The 18,839-nt window shown below is 48.7% G+C and overlaps 1 pseudogene; it reads right to left on the bottom strand.

The window, feature by feature from the left end:
- Positions 1-405: 405 nt before the first annotated feature.
- The window catches only part of LOC136544085 (transcription factor MYB20-like), a 60,874-nt pseudogene continuing 42,440 nt past the window's right edge, over positions 406-18,839 (bottom strand).

The raw sequence follows: 18,839 nt of genomic DNA, 5'->3' as shown, positions 1-18,839 counted from the left end.
GGTACATGCAGTACAAAGTGGCTTGGTTTCCCATTTTCAACGTAGAGGTCATGCATTGTCCAAAACAACGATCCACACGGAAAGGTTCTCCCATTTCATTATCCATTTTTTTTTACTTTTACATGATGATGCGTGCAGGAGGTCTCCAATGTGTGCATGCCAAACAGCACTACGAGATTGATAACGTACATTTTCCAACGGTTTCTTAATTTGCAAGTGGTGGCCAAAGCCCAAAGGTTTTAAGTATAAGTAGAAAAATAATCCGTAAGAAACAGGGTGCAACCGCTTCATTTCTTTCTCTTACTTATTTTCAACGACTGTGAATGTTGATTGGTAATACTGTCTGTGGATCGCAAACTCGATCGACGCCTACACGAGTAGCCGGCGATGAAATTTCAGCTACTACTAATGACGAGCTAGCAGCTTCCATGTCTCCTGGTGATCCTGTTCGAACAGAGCGATCCTCTGGTACGTGACGAAGGGGTCCTCGAACTCCCACGCCGTCGCCGGGCTGGTCACCACGTCGTCCAGCCACATGGACTCAGGCCACTCCATCATCTGCGGCGGCCACTCACCGTCGGCGATGCTGCTGCCAACGCTCGACGACGCCGCTGCAACCGAGGCCGACAGGGAGGAGGAGGAGGACGAAGAGTCCGGAGAAGAAGCCGTGGTGAGGCTGCTGTTACTGGCCGCGCGTGGCAAGACGATGTCGTCAAGGAGGTGCGCCATGAGCACCTCGTCGGTGCAGAACGTCTCGTGCCCGATGCTTGGCGTAGCTGCCACGATGACGGCCTTCTCCTCCTCCTCCTTCTCCGGCGATCCGCCGGTGTCCTGCTCCGGCTGAGTCAGAGGAGCAGGAGCTGGCTGAAGGGGCTTGTGGGTGACGGGATCTCCTCTAAACATGAACCATTTTCTTGAGCTTCTTCTTGATGTGCGTGTTCCAGTGGTTCTTGATCTCGTTGTCGGTCCTCCCCGGCAGCCGCGAGGCGATCTTGGACCACCGGTTGCCCAGCTGCTCGGGCAGGTCGATCACCGTCCTCTCCTCCTCCTTCGATAGCAGGCCGCGCTTGAGATCCGGACGGCAGGTAATTGGTCCACCGCAGCCTGCAGCTCTTCCCGCACCGAAGTAGTCCTGTTCATTATTCAAAGTGCACAAGCACACGAGTGAGTTCATGATCATGGCGTCTTGGCGTGCATGCAAGGCCAATATGCTGCTCTCCTTTGTACGCATGGCAGGAGCAGATGTCGAAAGGGCTCTCCTGCTGCTGTACTGTAGCCGCGATAGGGGTAGACGCTAAAGTCAGCTCTGTTGTCATATCTATTCACTGTAGCAGTATGGTTGCCTGACATGTCTGTGTACTAGGATTAGATGGGTAGAGTTATATATATAGTTTTTCAATGCAACTTAGTGAAAAGAGAGAGTTCAGTTTTGTCATCTCCTCTATAGAACTCCGGCCAACGCTGGTGCTTATGTTGTGTGTGTACGCTCTGTTCTCCCTCCATCTTCTACCTCCAGCCGTAGTGTGTGTGCGAGAACGCCGGTGAGCGGTCGGCTCACCCGTGCGGAAGATCTCAGGACCAACAAGTGGTATCGAAGCCGTACAAGCGCCGTCGCCGGACTAACTGCTGGCGATGACGGACGGTTCGGAGATGGACGAAAACAGCGGCGCTGCTGTGGCTGTCCAGCCACGACAGGATGTCATCGTGCGCACGGTGCAGGAGGTCAGCGGCACCAGTTGACCGACGCTGACTCGCACCAACTATGGTGAGTGGGCGGTGACCATGAAGGGCAAGCTCAGAGCCCGATGATTCTGGAATGCTATTGACAAGAGCACCGACAACGAAGAAGATGACATATCAACATTGGAGGCTATCATCGTTACTGTGCCAGCAGAGTACAGAGAGCCATTGGGGGCGAAGAACTCTGCTAAGGAGGCGTGGGAGGCCATTGCAGCGATGCGCGTCGGCTCCGACCGCGCAAAGAAGGCGACGGCCCAGCTGCTAAAGCAGGAGTACGCCAACCTCAAGTTCAAGGATGGTGAGTTAGTGGAGGACTTCTCCCTCTGCCTACAGTCGCTCATCAGTAAGCTGAGGAGGCACGGCGTCACCATCAACAAAGAAGAGACGGTCTCCAAGTACCTCCACTCCATGCCACACCATTGAGGATGTGACAGGCCGTCTATGGGCGGTGGACGAGAGCATGGAGCAGGCCACAACAACGACGAACATTGGCAAGCTGCTGCTGATAGAGGAGGAGTGGGCTGCCCGGATGAAGGAGAAGAAATTTGGGGAAGCCTCCTCCAGCTGCGGTGGCGCTGGCAAGCACCGTGACAAGGCTTCTTCGGAGAAGAAGAAGCAGAAGGTCGACCCCAACGTCTACCAACGCTGCGGGAAGACGGGCCATTAGGCAAATGAGTGCCCAAATTGCAAGCAGGAGAAGAAGGCTGGGGCTCATTTAGCGCAGACTGATGAGGATGATGAGGCCACTCTCCTGATGGCGACGTTATGTGCACTATACGATGTTGAGCCCAAGGAGAAGGGGGAGGTGATGGTGGTGGAAGGGCACGGCAAGGCTCTGAAGGCTGTCAACCTCGACGAACCGTGTGCCCAAGTCTACCTCAAATGTGTGGGCGGCGAGTAGGAGCAGTGGTGATACCTAGACTCTAGCGCCAGCAACCACATGATGGGCTCCAAGGAAGTCTTCTCTGAGCTCGACAGCAACGTGACCGGCACGGTGAAGTTCGGTGATGGCTCAAGGGTGGTGATCCGAGGGCACGGCACCATCATCTTTAGGTGCTAGAAAGGCGAGCACCACGCATTGATGGATGTATATTACATCCCGCAGCTGCGTTCAATCCTCATTAGCATTGGCCAGCTGGATGAGCACAGCAGCGAGGTACTGATCAATGACGGCGTCCTCAAGATCATAGACCGGGAGCAGCGGCTTCTTGCCAAGGTGAAGAGATCCCAGAACCAGCTGTACCTGCTTGACTTGAAGGTGGAGCAACCCATCTGCTTGGCTGCGTGGCACACGAAGGAGTCGTGGCTGTGGCATGCCCGGTATGGCCATCTCAGCTTCGACGTGCTCGATCAGCTAGAGAAGGTGGTCCGAGGGCTGCCCCATATCAAGCACGTAGACGAGCTGTGTGACAACTACCTAGCCAGGAAGCAGAGGAGGCTGTCATTCCCAAAGGCAGCCAAGTATCGTGCGGAGGACGCTCTCGAGCTCATCCACGGCGATCTCTGTGGGCCAATCACGCCAGCCAGAAACGGTGGTCGGCGGTACTTCCTCTTGCTCGTGGATGATTACAGTCGCTATATATGGCTACAACTCCTAACGAGCAAGGATGAGGCGGCAGAGGCGATCAAGAAGTTCAAGGCGCGCGTGGAAGCAGAGAGCGGCAAGAAGCTGCGGGTGCTACAGACTAATCGTAGCGGCGAATTCACTTTGGTGGAGTTCGCTGCATACTGCGTTGATCAGGGTGTGGTGCGACACCACACCGCACCATACTTGCCATAACAGAATGGCGTGGTGGAGCGATGGAACCAAACGGTGGTCGACATGGCTCAATCCATGATGAAGGCCAAGAGCATGCCGGCAAGGTGCTAGGGTGAGGCAGTGACCATGGTGGTGTTCATCCTCAACCGCGTGCCCACAAAGGCCCTAAAGGGCATGATGCCGTTCAAAGCTTGGTATGGGCGCAAGCTGAGCATGTCCTTCCTTTGGACATTTGGCTGCATCGGCCACGTTAGGAAGACGAAGCCGGTCCTCACCAAGCTGGTAAACAGGAGCACACCGATGGTGCTCCTGAGCTACGAGGAAGGTACCAAGGCATACTGGCTCTACGACCCACGTAGAGGCAAGGTGGTTGTGTCACGCGATGTCATGTTCGACGAGAAGGTGGCCTAGGAGTATGTCGATGCGGGACCCACAGGATACCCCGCAAGGGAGAGAGAAGATCTAGTCCAACTAGGATTCTTCCCATATAATCGTAGTAGTAGAACTATTAGGTAATCCTATTAGGAAATCTCATTGTAAACCGACTAGGACTCTGGTCTCCTAACTATATAAAGGAGGGCAGGGCTCCTGAGAGAAAGGCAGATCATAATCAATCCAACGCAAAGGCTAAGGCCGACTGGACGTAAGGTTATTACTCGATCTACGATCGAGGGCCTGAACCAGGATAAATCGGCTGTCTCTTGCGTAAACCATCGAGTTCGGCATACGCCGAAGCCCGAACATACTGCCCTGGGTACCCCCGTGGCAGGCTATCGGTGGTGAAACATCGACAGCTGGCGCGCCAGGTAGGGGCTTCGGCGACTTTGCTTCCAAGAGCTCGATGGACCTCGACAACATGATTTTCCCGATGGGATCAACTTTCATCTTCGGCTCATGGATCTGCGAGGCAGACAACAATGGCAAGCTTCAAAGCCATCTCCTCGAAGATCCAGATCATCTAAAAGAAGTTCCTATTTCAACAACTACAATGGATCAGCTCACCAGAAGATTCGCGCAGCTCATAGTATCCGAGTCAAATCGGATTTCACGACCACTTGTATCCGATTCGAATCCAAGCTCCAAGACGAAGTTTTATCTGAGTGCTTTCAAGAAACCGAGTTCTTTTTTGGCAAGATTCCAGAGCACAACCCAAAACAACTCGGATTACCCCCAGAATTCTCTCAAGAAGTCGAGTTCTTTTCCATTTGGGCTCGACAACATGGCAAAATCCTATCAAGGACAGGTCGAAAGACTTTTCAATCCAAGATTCGGGATACCACTGACAGGAGCTCAGGAGGGCCTCGTGCTAACGATAACATCGCAGGACTGTATCATCCACTGGTCGGATTCCGTTCCTGAAGGTAGCGGAACCCAACTAGTCGGCACAACAACAACAGCTATTTTACCTTACCAAGAAGGAGACTCGATCTACGACACCGAGGCATCCACTAAAGTTATCAGCGACTCCGACAGCATGAAAACTAACGCCAATAACAAAACGACTCATGCGCGAGAGGTGCTCATGGTTCGACGACCGCGGTCACCATTAAATCCCCCGGAAGCACCCGATGTCAGATCATCGGATGAATCAGAATCCAACATATCACCCTTTGCCCAGGGCTACGACGGAGAAACAGATAGTCAGAAACAAGCTAGAGAAAGAAAAAACAAGTTGAAGCAAGGGCGCCAACACCGTGCTAGGCAGCGTAGGGAAGCTTGGATCAGATACGAGTCAGAATTGGCTGAGTACGACAAAAGAAAAACGCAACGAGAAGTCGAAGGGAGACGCACGGCGAATACGCCTTACGATAAGATTCGAGAAGCATTAGAAGAACTCGGAGCAACTTCGCATCCTGGTGAGAAGTATGAACAGCTCCAGGACTTACTCCGATCGACAATCCTGAGAACGCATGAAGAGAAAGCTCGATCAAGACTACCCGCCAGATCAACAACCCACCGGCAAGAAGATCTAAATCAAAGGAAATCCGCTTTCGAAAGACTTGGGCCGGGTGGAAGCCATGACAGAGGAAGTAGGAAGGAACATAATCAAGGCCACCGATTTGAACAACTAAGGAAGACTAGGAGCAAGGTTCCTACCCAGACAACCTCGCAAGATTGTTCCCATCAGAATGACAGTTGGCCAGAGGAAGGCGCCGAATCTGAATTCAAAGAAACCAAGGCACACGACAGGTTCCCCTGCTTCGCGAACAGGCTTGCATTGGTGCGATTACCTCACAAATTCAAACCATCTAATCACTCCAAGTATGATGGCAAAACTGAACCAAAGCAATGGCTCAGAATATATTCACAATCGATTGAACTAGCTGAAGGAGACGACGATATCAAAGCCCTTTTCTTCCCCATGGCACTGGAGGCCATGCCCCTCCAATGGTTCGATAAACTAAATCCAGGATCTATCAGAAATTGGGAGGATTTACAGAGAGCTTTTTGTGAGAATTTCGCAGGAATCATTACACACCCAATCACTCATGCAGAACTAAAAGGACTCAAGCAAAGGGGAGGTGAAAGTCTCAGAAACTATTATCGACGATTCGGCGAACTACGAGCTCAAGTGCATGACATAACCGAACGAGAAGTAATTGAAGCTTTCTCTCACGGAATCATGGCTAGATGGCAATTTCAAGACTTCTGCAAAGAAAATCCGAGAAACAATGAAGAATTCAGACGTACAGTAGAAAAGATGATTACTGTAGAAGAAAAAACACGAGAGAGGTTCCCGGACAGAAGCAACCAAGACAACCTGGACAAGCAAAGTCAACGAAATAGCAGACATCAAGAAAAAAAACGTAGACCAAACAATACTGTGGCAATGGCCGACAAATCAAAGAAGTTTCCCAAACCAAGAAGATATGATGACATTGAAAACATACGTTGCCCATTGCACCCTAGTGGGAGGCACACTATCGGAAATTGCTACACTTTCAATGATCGATACACAAGAAAAGATAGTAAGGAAAACACCAAAGAGGACAATCAGAAAAGAGAAGAAGACAACCACGAGGACAAAGGATTCCAAAAACCTAGGGGAACGGTAGCAGTGATTTTCTCAGGGGCTCCGGATTGTAGAAGCAAACATCAAGAAAAACTAGCACTGCGGACCATTATGACAGCAGAACCGGCTACACCAAGATACCTCAATTGGTCACAGTATCCTATCCAATTTACCAGAGAAGACCAATGGACTAGCGTGGGAAACGCAGGCCATTATCCATTGGTTCTGGATCCGACTATTGCTGGTATGACCATCACCAAAGTACTAATCGATGGAGGAGCTGGGCTTAACATCATCTTTTCAGAAACTCTAAGGAAAATGGGACTACAACTCGCCGGGATGATTACGCCAACAAGCACACCTTTTTATGGAATAGTACCTGGCAAAGCAGCCATGCCACTCGGACAAATTACTTTACCTGTTACCTTTGGAACTCCTTCAAACTACCGAACAGAGTTTATCAAATTTGAAGTCGCCGACTTCGATTCATCATATCATGCAATCCTCGGACGTCCAGCACTGGCCAAATTCATGGCAATACCACATTACCCGTACTTACTACTTAAGATGCCAGGACCCAACGGTATCCTTTCCCTTCGAAGCAATTTAAAGCGCGCTTTTGACTGCGACGTTCAAGCAATCCAAATTGCAGCTAAAGCGCAAGCCAACAATGGAAGAAAAGAAATAGCCGTAATCGCTGCAGAAACAAGCCAAGAAGAATTAGAAATAACGGCTAAAAAGCCCAGCATCATCGCACCACCAAAAGAAAGCCGACGTCAAGCAAATCGACTTAGGCACAGGCGATACCTCCAAGACAGCAACTATCAGTGCTCACCTCTCGGCAAAATAGGAACTCGCACGCACCAACTTTCTTCGGGACAACAAAGATATCTTCGCTTGGAAGCCAGCCGACATGCCAGGAGTCCCAAGGGAGTTGGCTGAGCACAGAATTGATGTTAACAAAAGCTTCAAACCTATAAAACAATGGCTACGACGATTCTCACCCGACAAGAAGGCAGCAATTAAAAAGGAAATAACAAAACTGATGGAAGCCGGATTCATCAAGGAGATCCTACATCCAGATTGGCTAGCAAACCCGGTCCTTGTACAGAAGAAAAACACGGACGAGTGGCGTATGTGCGTCGATTACACAAATCTCAACAAACATTGCCCAAAAGATCCGTTCGGGCTACCACGCATTGACCAGATAGTTGACTCGACAGCAGGATCTGCGTTATTATCTTTTCTCGATTGCTATTCAGGATATCACCAGATCGCACTAAAAGAAGAAGACCAGAGCAAGACATCTTTCATCACCCCGTTTGGTGCCTACTGCTACAAGACCATGTCGTTTGGACTAAAGAACGCTGGCGCCACGTACCAAAGAGCTATCCAGACTTGCCTTGGGAATCAAATCGGTGAAAATGTGGAGGCATACGTTGATGATGTGGTGGTAAAAACCAAGAACCCAGACACTCTAATTGAAGATTTAAAGCAAACCTTCGAAAACTTGAAGAAATGGAGATGGAAATTGAACCCAAATAAATGTGTATTTGGAGTTCCCTCAGGACAACTACTCGGATTTTTGGTCAGTCAGCGCGGGATCGAAGCCAGCACCAAGCAAATTCGAGCTATAACAGAAATGGGCCCACCTAGAAGTGTCAAAGATGTGCAGAAACTAACAGGATGCATGGCGGCCCTCAACCGTTTCATATCAAGACTCGGCGAAAAGGGGTTACCTTTCTTTAAACTACTAAAGAAGACAGACAAGTTCGAGTGGACAATAGAGGCTGACGAAGCTTTCAAAAAACTTAAAGAATACCTCACTTCATCACCTATCCTGACACCTCCAAAGAAAAATGAAGATATGATGCTATATATCGCGGCAACTCCTACCGTAATCAGCACAGCAATAGTCATAGAAAGAGAAGAACAAGGGCACTTGTACAAAGTGAAACGTCCAGTATACTACATCAGCGAAGTACTATCAGAATCCAAAATCCGGTACCCGCATGTACAAAAACTACTCTACGCTCTACTCATTACCTCACGGAAGCTTCGTCACTATTTCGAAAGCCACAAGATTACCGTAGTGACAGATTTTCCACTCGGAGACATCCTACACAATAAAGATGCCACAGGGCGCATATCCAAATGGGCAGTTGAAATTGGAGCTCTTGACATCAATTTCACCCCACGGAAAGCAATCAAATCTCAAGCCCTCGCCGATTTCATGGCCGAATGGACAGAGATTCAACAGCCCTTATTAGATACAATCCTCGACCACTGGAAGATGTACTTTGACGGATCACTCAAACTAGGCGAGGCCGGTGCAGGCGTTCTCCTCATTTCTCTAGAAGGAAAACAACTCAAGTACGTCCTTCAGATATTATGGCAAGCTACAAATAACGAAGCAGAATATGATGCCCTCATCCACGGGCTACGAGTCACGATTACCCTCGGAATAAAAAGATTACTCGTATACGGCGATTCAGCAGTGGTCATCAACCAAGTCAACAAAGATTGGGACTGCACCAAAGAAAACATGGGTGCTTATTGTGCTGAAATACGGAAACTTGAAAAACACTTCCAAGGATTGGAAATTTTACACGTCCTACGTGATTCCAACATTGCAGCAGATGTCCTTGCCAAGCTCGGATCAGACAGAGCAAAGGTTCCACCCGGTGTATTCATAGAAGAGCTATCAGTTCCCTCTATCAAACAACCCGGTGAAACAACACATGAAATTTAGGCTAAAGGCGTTCAGATCTTGATAATCAACACTTCATGGACCCAAGTTTTCATCGACTATATCAAAGAAAACAAATTACCAGCAGATAAGGCAGAAGCCACCCAAGTTGTTCGCAGAAGCAAAAACTACGTTCTAGTAGGAGATAAACTTTACAGAAGAGCAGCATCATCAGGAGTACTCCTAAAATGTGTCTCATTTGAAGAAGGTAAAGAGATCCTAGACGAAATACACTCAGGTTGCTGTGGAAATCATGCCGCCTCAAGGACACTGGTTGGCAAAGCATTTCGCACCGGATTCTATTGGCCAACCGCTTTGAAAGACGCAGAAGAGCTTGTCAAAAAATGCAAAGGTTGCCAAATGTTTGCAAGACAAGCCCATGTACCAGCTCACAATCTTATCTGCATCCCACCCGCTTGGCCTTTTTCCTGCTGGGGGCTAGATCAAGTAGGACCCCTGAAAAAAGCAAAAGGCGGTTTTGAGTACATCTTTATAGCAATCGACAAGTTCACCAAGTGGATTGAATACAAACCACTCGTGAAATACAGCGCAACCAAAGCTGTCGAGTTCATCCAAGACATTATGCACCGCTTCGGCATGCCCAATCGAATCATCACAGATCTAGGCTCCCCCTTCACAGCTACAGAATTCAAGAGCTGGGCACAAGACTGTGGTTTCAGTATAGACTATGCGTCTGTTGCACATCCAGAAGCCAACGGACAAGTAGAAAGGGCTAATGGACTCATACTAGCCGGATTAAAACCAAGGTTATACGAAGAACTAGTGGACTATGGGTCCAAATGGATTGAAGAATTACCGAAAGTAGTATGGGGGCTACGAACTCAAATAAGCAGAGCAACAGGACACTCACCCTTCTTCCTAGTTTACGGGTCAGAGGCCGTACTACCCACCGACTTGATCTGGACATCCCCAAAAATAGAACAATATGATGAAGGAGAAGCAGAACACACAAGAAGATTAGAACTCGACAGCTCAGAAGAAGTCAGAATAAATGCTACCCTCCAATCAGCCAGATACCTACAAGGTTTAAGACGGCACTACAACAAGAGTACCCAACCTCGATCACTACAAGTTGGAGACTTAGTGCTAAGAAGGATACAAAAGACTAATGGACAACATAAGCTACTCAGTCCATGGGAAGGCCCGTTCATTGTCACAAAAGTCACCGGACCAGGCACATACAAGTTAATGACCGAAGATGGAAAAGAAGTCAGCAATACATGGCACATCAGCCAGCTAAGAAGATTCTATGCGTAAAAACAACTCAAGAAAAAATAGATATGCAAGCCACAAGGGACCTACGTTCACAATCAACGAAAGACAATACTCTTCAACAACATATGTATTAGTTTATACTCATGATCAATAAAGATGATATTCATCCACAGCATGTCTTGTCATGACTTCCAACGAGTTGTTTTCACGAAACAAAAAGCAAAATGGCTGAAAACATGCCTGAGCATCCCGGCTGAGAGCAAAATAGCTGAAAAGACGCTTGAGCCCGCCGATGAGGGTAGCTAAAAGCTAACACCCGAAACAAAAAGCAAAATGGCTGAAAACATGCCTGAGCATTCCGGCCGAGAGCAAAATAGCTGAAAAGACGCTTGAGCCCGCCGATGAGGGTAGCTAAAAGCTAACACCCGAAACAAAAAGCAAAATGGCTGAAAACATGCCTGAGCATTCCGGCCGAGAGCAAAATAGCTGAAAAGACGCTTGAGCCCGCCGATGAGGGTAGCTAAAAGCTAACACCCGAAACAAAAAGCAAAATGGCTGAAAACATGCCTGAGCATCCCGGCTGAGAGCAAAATAGCTGAAAAGACACTTGAGCCCGCCGATGAGGGTAGCTAAAAGCTAACACCCGAAACAAAAAAGCAAAATGGCTGAAAACATGCCTGAGCATTCCGGCCGAGAGCAAAATAGCTGAAAAAACGCTTGAGCCCGCCGATGAGGGTAGCTAAAAGCTAACACCCGAAACAAAAAAGCAAAATGGCTGAAAACATGCCTGAGCATCCCGGCCGAGAGCAAAATAGCTAAAAAAACGCTTGAGCTCGCCGATGAGGGTAGCTAAAAGCTAACACCCGAAACAAAAAAGCAAAATGGCTGAAAACATGCCTGAGCATCCCGGCCAAGAGCAAAATAGCTGAAAAAACGCTTGAACTCGCCGATGAGGGTAGCTAAAAGCTAACAAAAAGCAAATTGGCTGAGTCGACCGAAATTTAACTTCAAAAGACCCTCCAGCACTTTGTTCCGAAAAGCAAGAGGCTCGGGGGCTACATCCAGACAGGAATACTTTTTCCTCACAAAAGCACAAGCGCCACTCAAGAAAGCACTCGGATGCCGAAGTTTGTCGAGGCAACATTCTATACCGAGTCGTTTTACATAGCGCAGGCGAAAGGTTGTTAACGCAAAGATCTACATCTAACAAGTCATAGCACGGACAAAGCACTCGACGGATCACAAAGGAGGAAGAAAAGAAAAGTACTCGACAAATCGAGGGGCCTCATCAGAATAACGCACAGAGTTGTTTTACAGAGCAGAGACGGGAACAGGACAAGGTACTCAGCAAGTCAAATAACTTCAACCGCACCCAGGCAAAGAATACATCAACAAAAATAAAGAATCTTCATTTAAAAAGGAGTGTAATATTACAAGGGGATGCTCAATCGAGTCAGGCGTTGTCATCAGAAAGGGAAATGTCAATATTTAGACTATCTACAACCCTACTGGCTAGATCTTCGACCTCAGGCTCCATCCTTTCAATGGCGTCAAGATATTCTTGGCTTTCAGCTTCTTCTGCTATCTTGGAGAGAGGCGCCTCTAGAGCAAGGACCCGGACCTGGGCTAGCACATTCTTGGTACATACTTGGGCACACCTCTTCGCGAACTCTTGGAAACGAGTCGGAATCCGGGGAATGAACTACGCCCAAGATTGCCCGTCATCCGCCAGAGTCCAGAGGACATCGGCTACTGAACGAAAAGATTTCCACAAAGCATTCCAATTCTCAGTAGCCATCGCCAGCTTCCCAGACAAGCCTTCAATAGTTTTTTGGGCCTGCACAAGATCTCTGTCAGCTCCACGCCTAATCAGCTTAGCAAGGGCGAGTTCTTCCTCAGCATGAGTAATTACCTCCTCAGCTCTATTATGACTAGAACGGACAAGGGCCCTCATTTCATCAATACTCTCCGAGAGCTTTTGCTTCTCAACTCGGAGAGATAGACAGGACACCCAAGAACAAGTCAGCGGAAAAAGAAGTCAAAATACAAGAAAAAATAGGCAGAACCCGCCGCACCTTTGCATTCATTCTTCACAGACTCCACCGCAGCATCTCTCTGTTTCTCCATCTCCACTACCCGGGCGCGAAGGGCTTTCTCCTCCTTTTGGTGCATTTGACGCTCCATCTCCAACTCAGCCCGGAGGAGGTCAAGATCGGCTTTCAGAGCGTCCACCTCCGAAGACAACTTCCTCTCATTTTTAGATGAGAAAAAGAAGCTAGAATGATCATGAGAAAAAGACTGAGCAAAAAGAGGCAAAGAGAAACAAGGCGTAAGGATAGAAGAAAAAACAAGCATGCAAAAGAGGAGCGGCAGTAAAACCTACCTGGAGCTTTTCACCAAAAGAAGTCGCGAGGGTCGACAAGCTCCCCCAGGCTGCGGTTAGCTCCGATAACCGATGAGTGGCATCGAACTGTTGCACCACGTCACCGGACAAGGAGGGGCCGCCGGAGGCAAGAGAAGGGGAAAGAGAGGCCGGCTAGGGCGAAGAAGGAACGACCAAAGCAACCTCTAGGGAAGCTGGAGCCAAACCCTCAGAAGGACCCGGCGCGACAGCCATAGTTACCTCCGGAGCAACCAAGTCCGTGACTCCGCCAGGTAGCTCTGAAGCCCCCGCCGCGACTTCATCAACAGAATGTTGTGAGTCTCGAGGCTTAGAACTCGTTGGCACGGTGGGAGGCAGAGAAGAAGTCGATGAAGAAATTAGAGAAGATGAAACACTAAAAAGTGACAAAAGGAAGCACCAATGAGAACCAGAGGAAGGAAGATAAAAGCCAAAAAGATAAAGCTAGAATCTACTCACCCGACTACTTTTTTCTTCGCGAAGCCAAGAGAAAGCCTCACAGGGGGAACCACGACAGCAAAGACGTCCCCGCCACCCGGCGACGGGAGAGGGACAGCCGACAATGGAGCCGCGGAAGAAGCCAGGGCTAGAGCCGTAGAAGAACTCCGCACCAGAGGAGCGGTACAGCTCGGGACAGAGGCAACCAAAGAACTCGACACCAGAGCTTTAGAAGAAGTCGGCGTAGGAGCCTCGGAAGAACTCACACCCGACCTCCGATTACTTCAAAAAGTTCAAGACTAAAATTCAAAACAAAGAGGAGAAATTCAATGCAACAAGAATATGAAAAACAACTCACCGCCGCATGATGAGGGGGACTTCATCATCCTCTTCTTCCTCAGCCAACGAAACCAGAGCACCTACTGAAAAGGAGATGAAAAGTACTCGGTTCAAGAGAGAAACATGAAAATAAAAGAACAAAGAGTATTAAATGTGCTCACCTAAGAGCATGCTAGCAACAACTAGAGTACCTGAGGGAGTACTTGGTTTGCGAGGCTTCTTAGAGATAGGCAAGCCAGATGAAGACCCGTCCATTCGCCCCCTCTTTGGGACACTGCGAGGACCGCGAGGGACTAGACGAGGAACATACTCTTCATATACATCAACAAATCTGAAAGAAACCCCAGGAAGGGCTATAAAGGTTTGAGACTTACTAATTGCAGAAGTACCAGCTAGACGATCCCCAGTCTCCGCCACGGCAAGGAGAACATCAAGGGGGATCGGATCGACAAAGTTCCGCCCAAGCTCCTGTGAAAAAAGATAAAACACCGAGACAAGGAAAAGCTAAGCAAGAACGGATGCAGCAAGAGTACATAAAGAACTCAAACAAAAAAGATAGACAACTCACAGCTGGGGGTGGGTTGATGGCCGAGAACTCAGAGACGGTAGGAGGAATGACGCTCACTCCTTTCAGCATCTTCTGGAGGCGCTCGAGTACCTCCTCACCGGTCAGCTCAAGAGCTGGGACCATGCGTGAAGGATCCTTGGCCCCAGAATACTCAAAGCCGAGATGTTCCCGCTCTTTTAAGGGCTGAACCCGGCGACGAAGAAAGCTTGAAACAATACCAAAGCCGGTCAAACCCTGCTGTTTTAGCATGCTAATCCTATCAAGGAGTGGCTGGATCGCTTGAATCTCAGCAGGTGACTCAAGCTTCTTGTCCCATCGGTCATTCACCACAGGATCGGATCCGGAGCGAACGACAAGAGAAGGGATCAAATTGGCAGCGTAAAATCACTCGGCACGCCAATCTTTGACAGAATCGACCAGGTCATAATAAAAAAACTTAATTTTGAGACCCTGGCGAAACTGAATCCCACAACCGCCGAGGGCGCTGGTTTCTTCACGGCAGGGTTGAGGTTTCAGATGAAAGAAAAAGCGAAAAAGAGATAGAGAAGGAGGGATCCCAAGGAAGGCTTCACAAAGGTGAACGAAAATAGAAAGATGGAGAACGGCATTGGGGGTTAGATGGTTCAGACTAACCCCGAAATAACTAAGAAACTGATGAAGGAAGGCGGAAGCAGGAAGACAAAGTCCAGCGCGGACAAAGGAAACAAAAAGGACAATCTCACCAGGACCCGGCGCCGGAACCCAATGCTCGCCCGGAACTCTCCATTTAGCGATGACTTTGCTTTGGATCAAGCCATCACTAACGAGCTCGCGCAGCTGGTCTTCGCTTGTTGTTGGAGCCGGCCAAACCTTCTGAGCTGCCCTCATGGCCATGAACTCCTGGTTTTCAATCAAAGACAGGGATGACTCCTTGTCCACGAAGGTCGCCTAAGACTTGCTTGCGGTTTTCTTCTTTCCCATGAACTGGCGGAAGCAAAAAATGTGCTAAGGAAGATGAAGCTAGAATGATGGTGCTCGGGTGATGGCGACAATGACGGCGGTAGATTTCTGAGAACTAGGGTTTAAAGGCAAGAGCTGGGAGACAAGGGAAAGGAAGATAAAAGGTCTTTAAATAGATTTTTCAGTGATACAAATGGCCCACAAGGCCCGTTAAAGCACAGTGTGGGAACGCAACGGTCCATTTACCGACGCAGCTAAAACGATGGAGGGCACAAATCCTCACAACGGTACAAACCAACGGGCAGATTTCAGACTTATCCGTCCAACGCCACGGCAGGATTATCAGATTGATACAAGAACAACCCGTCAAACCAAGAAGAAAGAAAGAAGAAAGAAAGGGCTACCTCACGAGGAACAAAAGAACCCGGTTATGTAAGAAAGAACTTGGTAGTCTCATGAACGACAGGGATCACAACAGAAAAGTCAAAGACAACTCAGAAGACAAGATTCGTTACATTACAAGCGACTTCAAAAATAGAAGATTACAAATCTTACAAGACCCAATGAACTTGGCACCATGAAAAGCAAAGTAGCAAAGAGGAACACAGACACGACTAGGCTCTGGAACGACTACGTGTCCCAAATTGCTACTCGGAAGGATAAACTGCCATCAGTTACACTGTTTTCTTCAAAGGACGGACGCAGTGCATCCAAGGCGGAAATCGACAGCACGGCAGGGCAACATGGAGCATAGAAGGCCGGCAGGCATCTGTCTACCCAAGACCGATGTGATGCTGGATATGGTGTTGATCTGCACTGGACGGTCTCAAGACAGGCGACGAGGATCAACCCAGAACTGTCGGATGAAGGAACGAAGCCCACATCACAAGACTTCCTCCAACTACCACCACGTACATCCTGGCACAATGCTGTCGCGGGATTAGCCTACCTCTAATCCCTATCACAAGACTTCCTCCAGCTACGACAAGACACACAGAAACTACAAAACATGCCCGGGGGCTGCTCTACTTCACAAACTACCATGTTCATGACCACCAAGGTTTCAACAAAATATCCAATGAATGAAAACAAGCACTCCAGGATAGTATTTATAGACCAAAGGATCGGTGCACATGGACTAGGAGTACCAACGAAATAAGCCTAACAAAGGACATAGTGAAAAGACAGGACACAATAATGGACGACTCAGGCGAGAGGAAGCAGTACTCGAAGACGGGCATATTCGGAAGAATATACCAGCACAGTACAACCCATGAACAAAAGGCATTTACACTCAACCACCACCATACAACTACATCTGACAACAGCAAGACTATCAAAGAATACGCCAAAACCACGCATCCGAGTTCTTCCTGAACAAAACAACACGGATATACGCTCGGGAGCTCGGCCAGCATCATAGCTTAAACAACACTAAGCTAGGGAGCTCGGCCTTCATTTTCAACTACTCCTGGAGGCTCGGAACCAAAGACAAAGGACCAAGAATACAAGAAACTCAAGACTACAACGACGACACATCAAGACTCTTCATCCGACTTCTTTTCTAAAGAGAAGAACTCGGAGAAAGCACGGGGCTGCGGGAGACCCTCCAACTTTTGCAAACAAAAGCAAGAGGCTCGAGGGCTACACTTAGTGAGTGTAATTTTTACAAAAAATTGCACCCACCCAAAAAGAACCTAGACATAAGCTCGGAGGCTGCTTGCCGCGAAACTACTCGGATGATGGTTTAATCCAAGACTAAAGGGCCACTTCGGAAAGGTGCCACAAAACTACTCGGATGATGACATAATCCAAGTCTCGGGGACTACTTCAGAACACAAATTTTCAAACAACATAAAGGATCAAGACCCTCCAACTTTTTGTTCCAAATAGCAAGAGGCTCAGGGGCTACACTCAGTGAGTGCACTTTTTCTTCAAAAAAGCGCACGTCACCAAAAGGCTTCCTCAACGCAGACCACTTCAAGACATTACGACAAAAAGAACCCGGAACAAGCCATGTTTGAGTTCTTTTTGATAAAATTTCAACGAACAATCAGAGCAACTTCAAGACAAGATCCTCCAGCTCCTTGTTCCAAATAGCAAGAGGCTCGGGGGCTACAACCAGATGGATGCACTTTTTCTTCAAAAAGCACTCACCACCCAAAGATCCCAAGAAGTGCTACAAGGTTTCACTCCAGAAAACACTCGGATGACATTTTGTTCCTACTCAACAAGACTTGAAGGAGCAAAGCGAGTTTTTCAGAGCTCAACCATGAAGTGCTCGGGGGCTTGTCGATGCGGGACCCATAGGATACCCTGCAAGGGAGAGAGAAGATCTAGTCCAACTAGGATTCTTCCCATATAATCGTAGTAGTAGAACTATTAGGTAATCCTATTAGGAAATCTCATTGTAAACCGACTAGGACTCTAGCCTCCTGACTATATAAAGGAGGGCAGGGCTCCTGAGAGAAAGGCAGATCATAATCAATCCAACGCAAAGGCTAAGGCCGACTGGACGTAAGGTTATTACTCGATCTACGATCGAGGGCCTGAACCAGGATAAATCGGCTATCTCTTGCGTAAACCATCGAGTTCGGCATACGCCGAAGCCCGAACATACTGCCCCGGGTACCCCTGTGGCAGGCTATCGGTAGTGAAACATCGACAGAGTAGGATAGTCTGGGCACAGGGAAGCTGGCGGCTTCACCGGCACCTTTGTCATCGAGCACTTGGTCATCCACGATGGTGGAGATGGTAGAGAGGAGGTGCTAACCACTCCAGCAATAGAGCCGAGCACTCCTAGGGTGGTGCCGAGCACTTCAGGAGTGGTGTCGAGCGGTCCTATAGTGGTGTCGATCACTACAGGACGGGTGCCGAACGCTGTCGTAGCAGAGCCAAGAAGTCTTGCAATGGTGCTGACCACTCCAAGACTGGTGCTAAGCACTCCTACAATGGTGCCAACCACTCCAGGAGTGGTGATGAGCAGTCCAGGAGTAGTGCCAAGTACTACAGCGGGGGTGCCAAGCACTCTAGGTGTTGTGCCAACCACTTAAGCAGAATAAGGGACTCCATCGACGCTGATCGAGTTTGCCTCACCTACAAGCGACATCACCGAGTTTATGAATGCCTTCCACGATAGTGAGGAGGTGTGGTTCCATAGGCTGGACGATATTGTCGGTGGCATAGGGTCCTTTGGCCTGGCGGGTTAGCTGCTTAATGACCCAGAGCTACTTCTAATCAGTGTAGAGGAACCACCCATGTTCACACTGGGCGAGCACGATGCAAATTGGTGATGAGCGATGCTAGAGGAGATGAAGGCGATGGAGGAAAATGAGACTTGGAAGCTCGTCGATTCACCTCCAGGATACCATCCGATTGGCCTAAAGTGGGTGTATAAGGTCAAGCGGGACGAGCGTAGCGCCATTGTCAAGCACAAGGCGTGCCTCATCGCCCGAGGCTTTGTCCCGCACGAGGGCATCGACTTCGAGAAAGTCTTTGTGCCGATAGCGCGCATGGAGTCTATCCGACTGCTGTTGGCTTTGGTAGTAGTGAAGGACTAATGCGTTCATTACCTAGACATAAAATTGGCCTTCCTTAATGGTGAGCTGGCGGAGACGGTCTTCGTTAGGCAACCTTTGGGTTTTGCCATCAAGGGAA

Source organism: Miscanthus floridulus, chromosome 3, assembly GCF_019320115.1.
Source record: "Miscanthus floridulus cultivar M001 chromosome 3, ASM1932011v1, whole genome shotgun sequence".
Lineage (NCBI taxonomy): Eukaryota > Viridiplantae > Streptophyta > Magnoliopsida > Poales > Poaceae > Miscanthus > Miscanthus floridulus.
The sequence above is the reverse complement of the archived record's forward strand: the minus strand, read 5'-3'. Positions and strand labels throughout refer to the sequence as shown.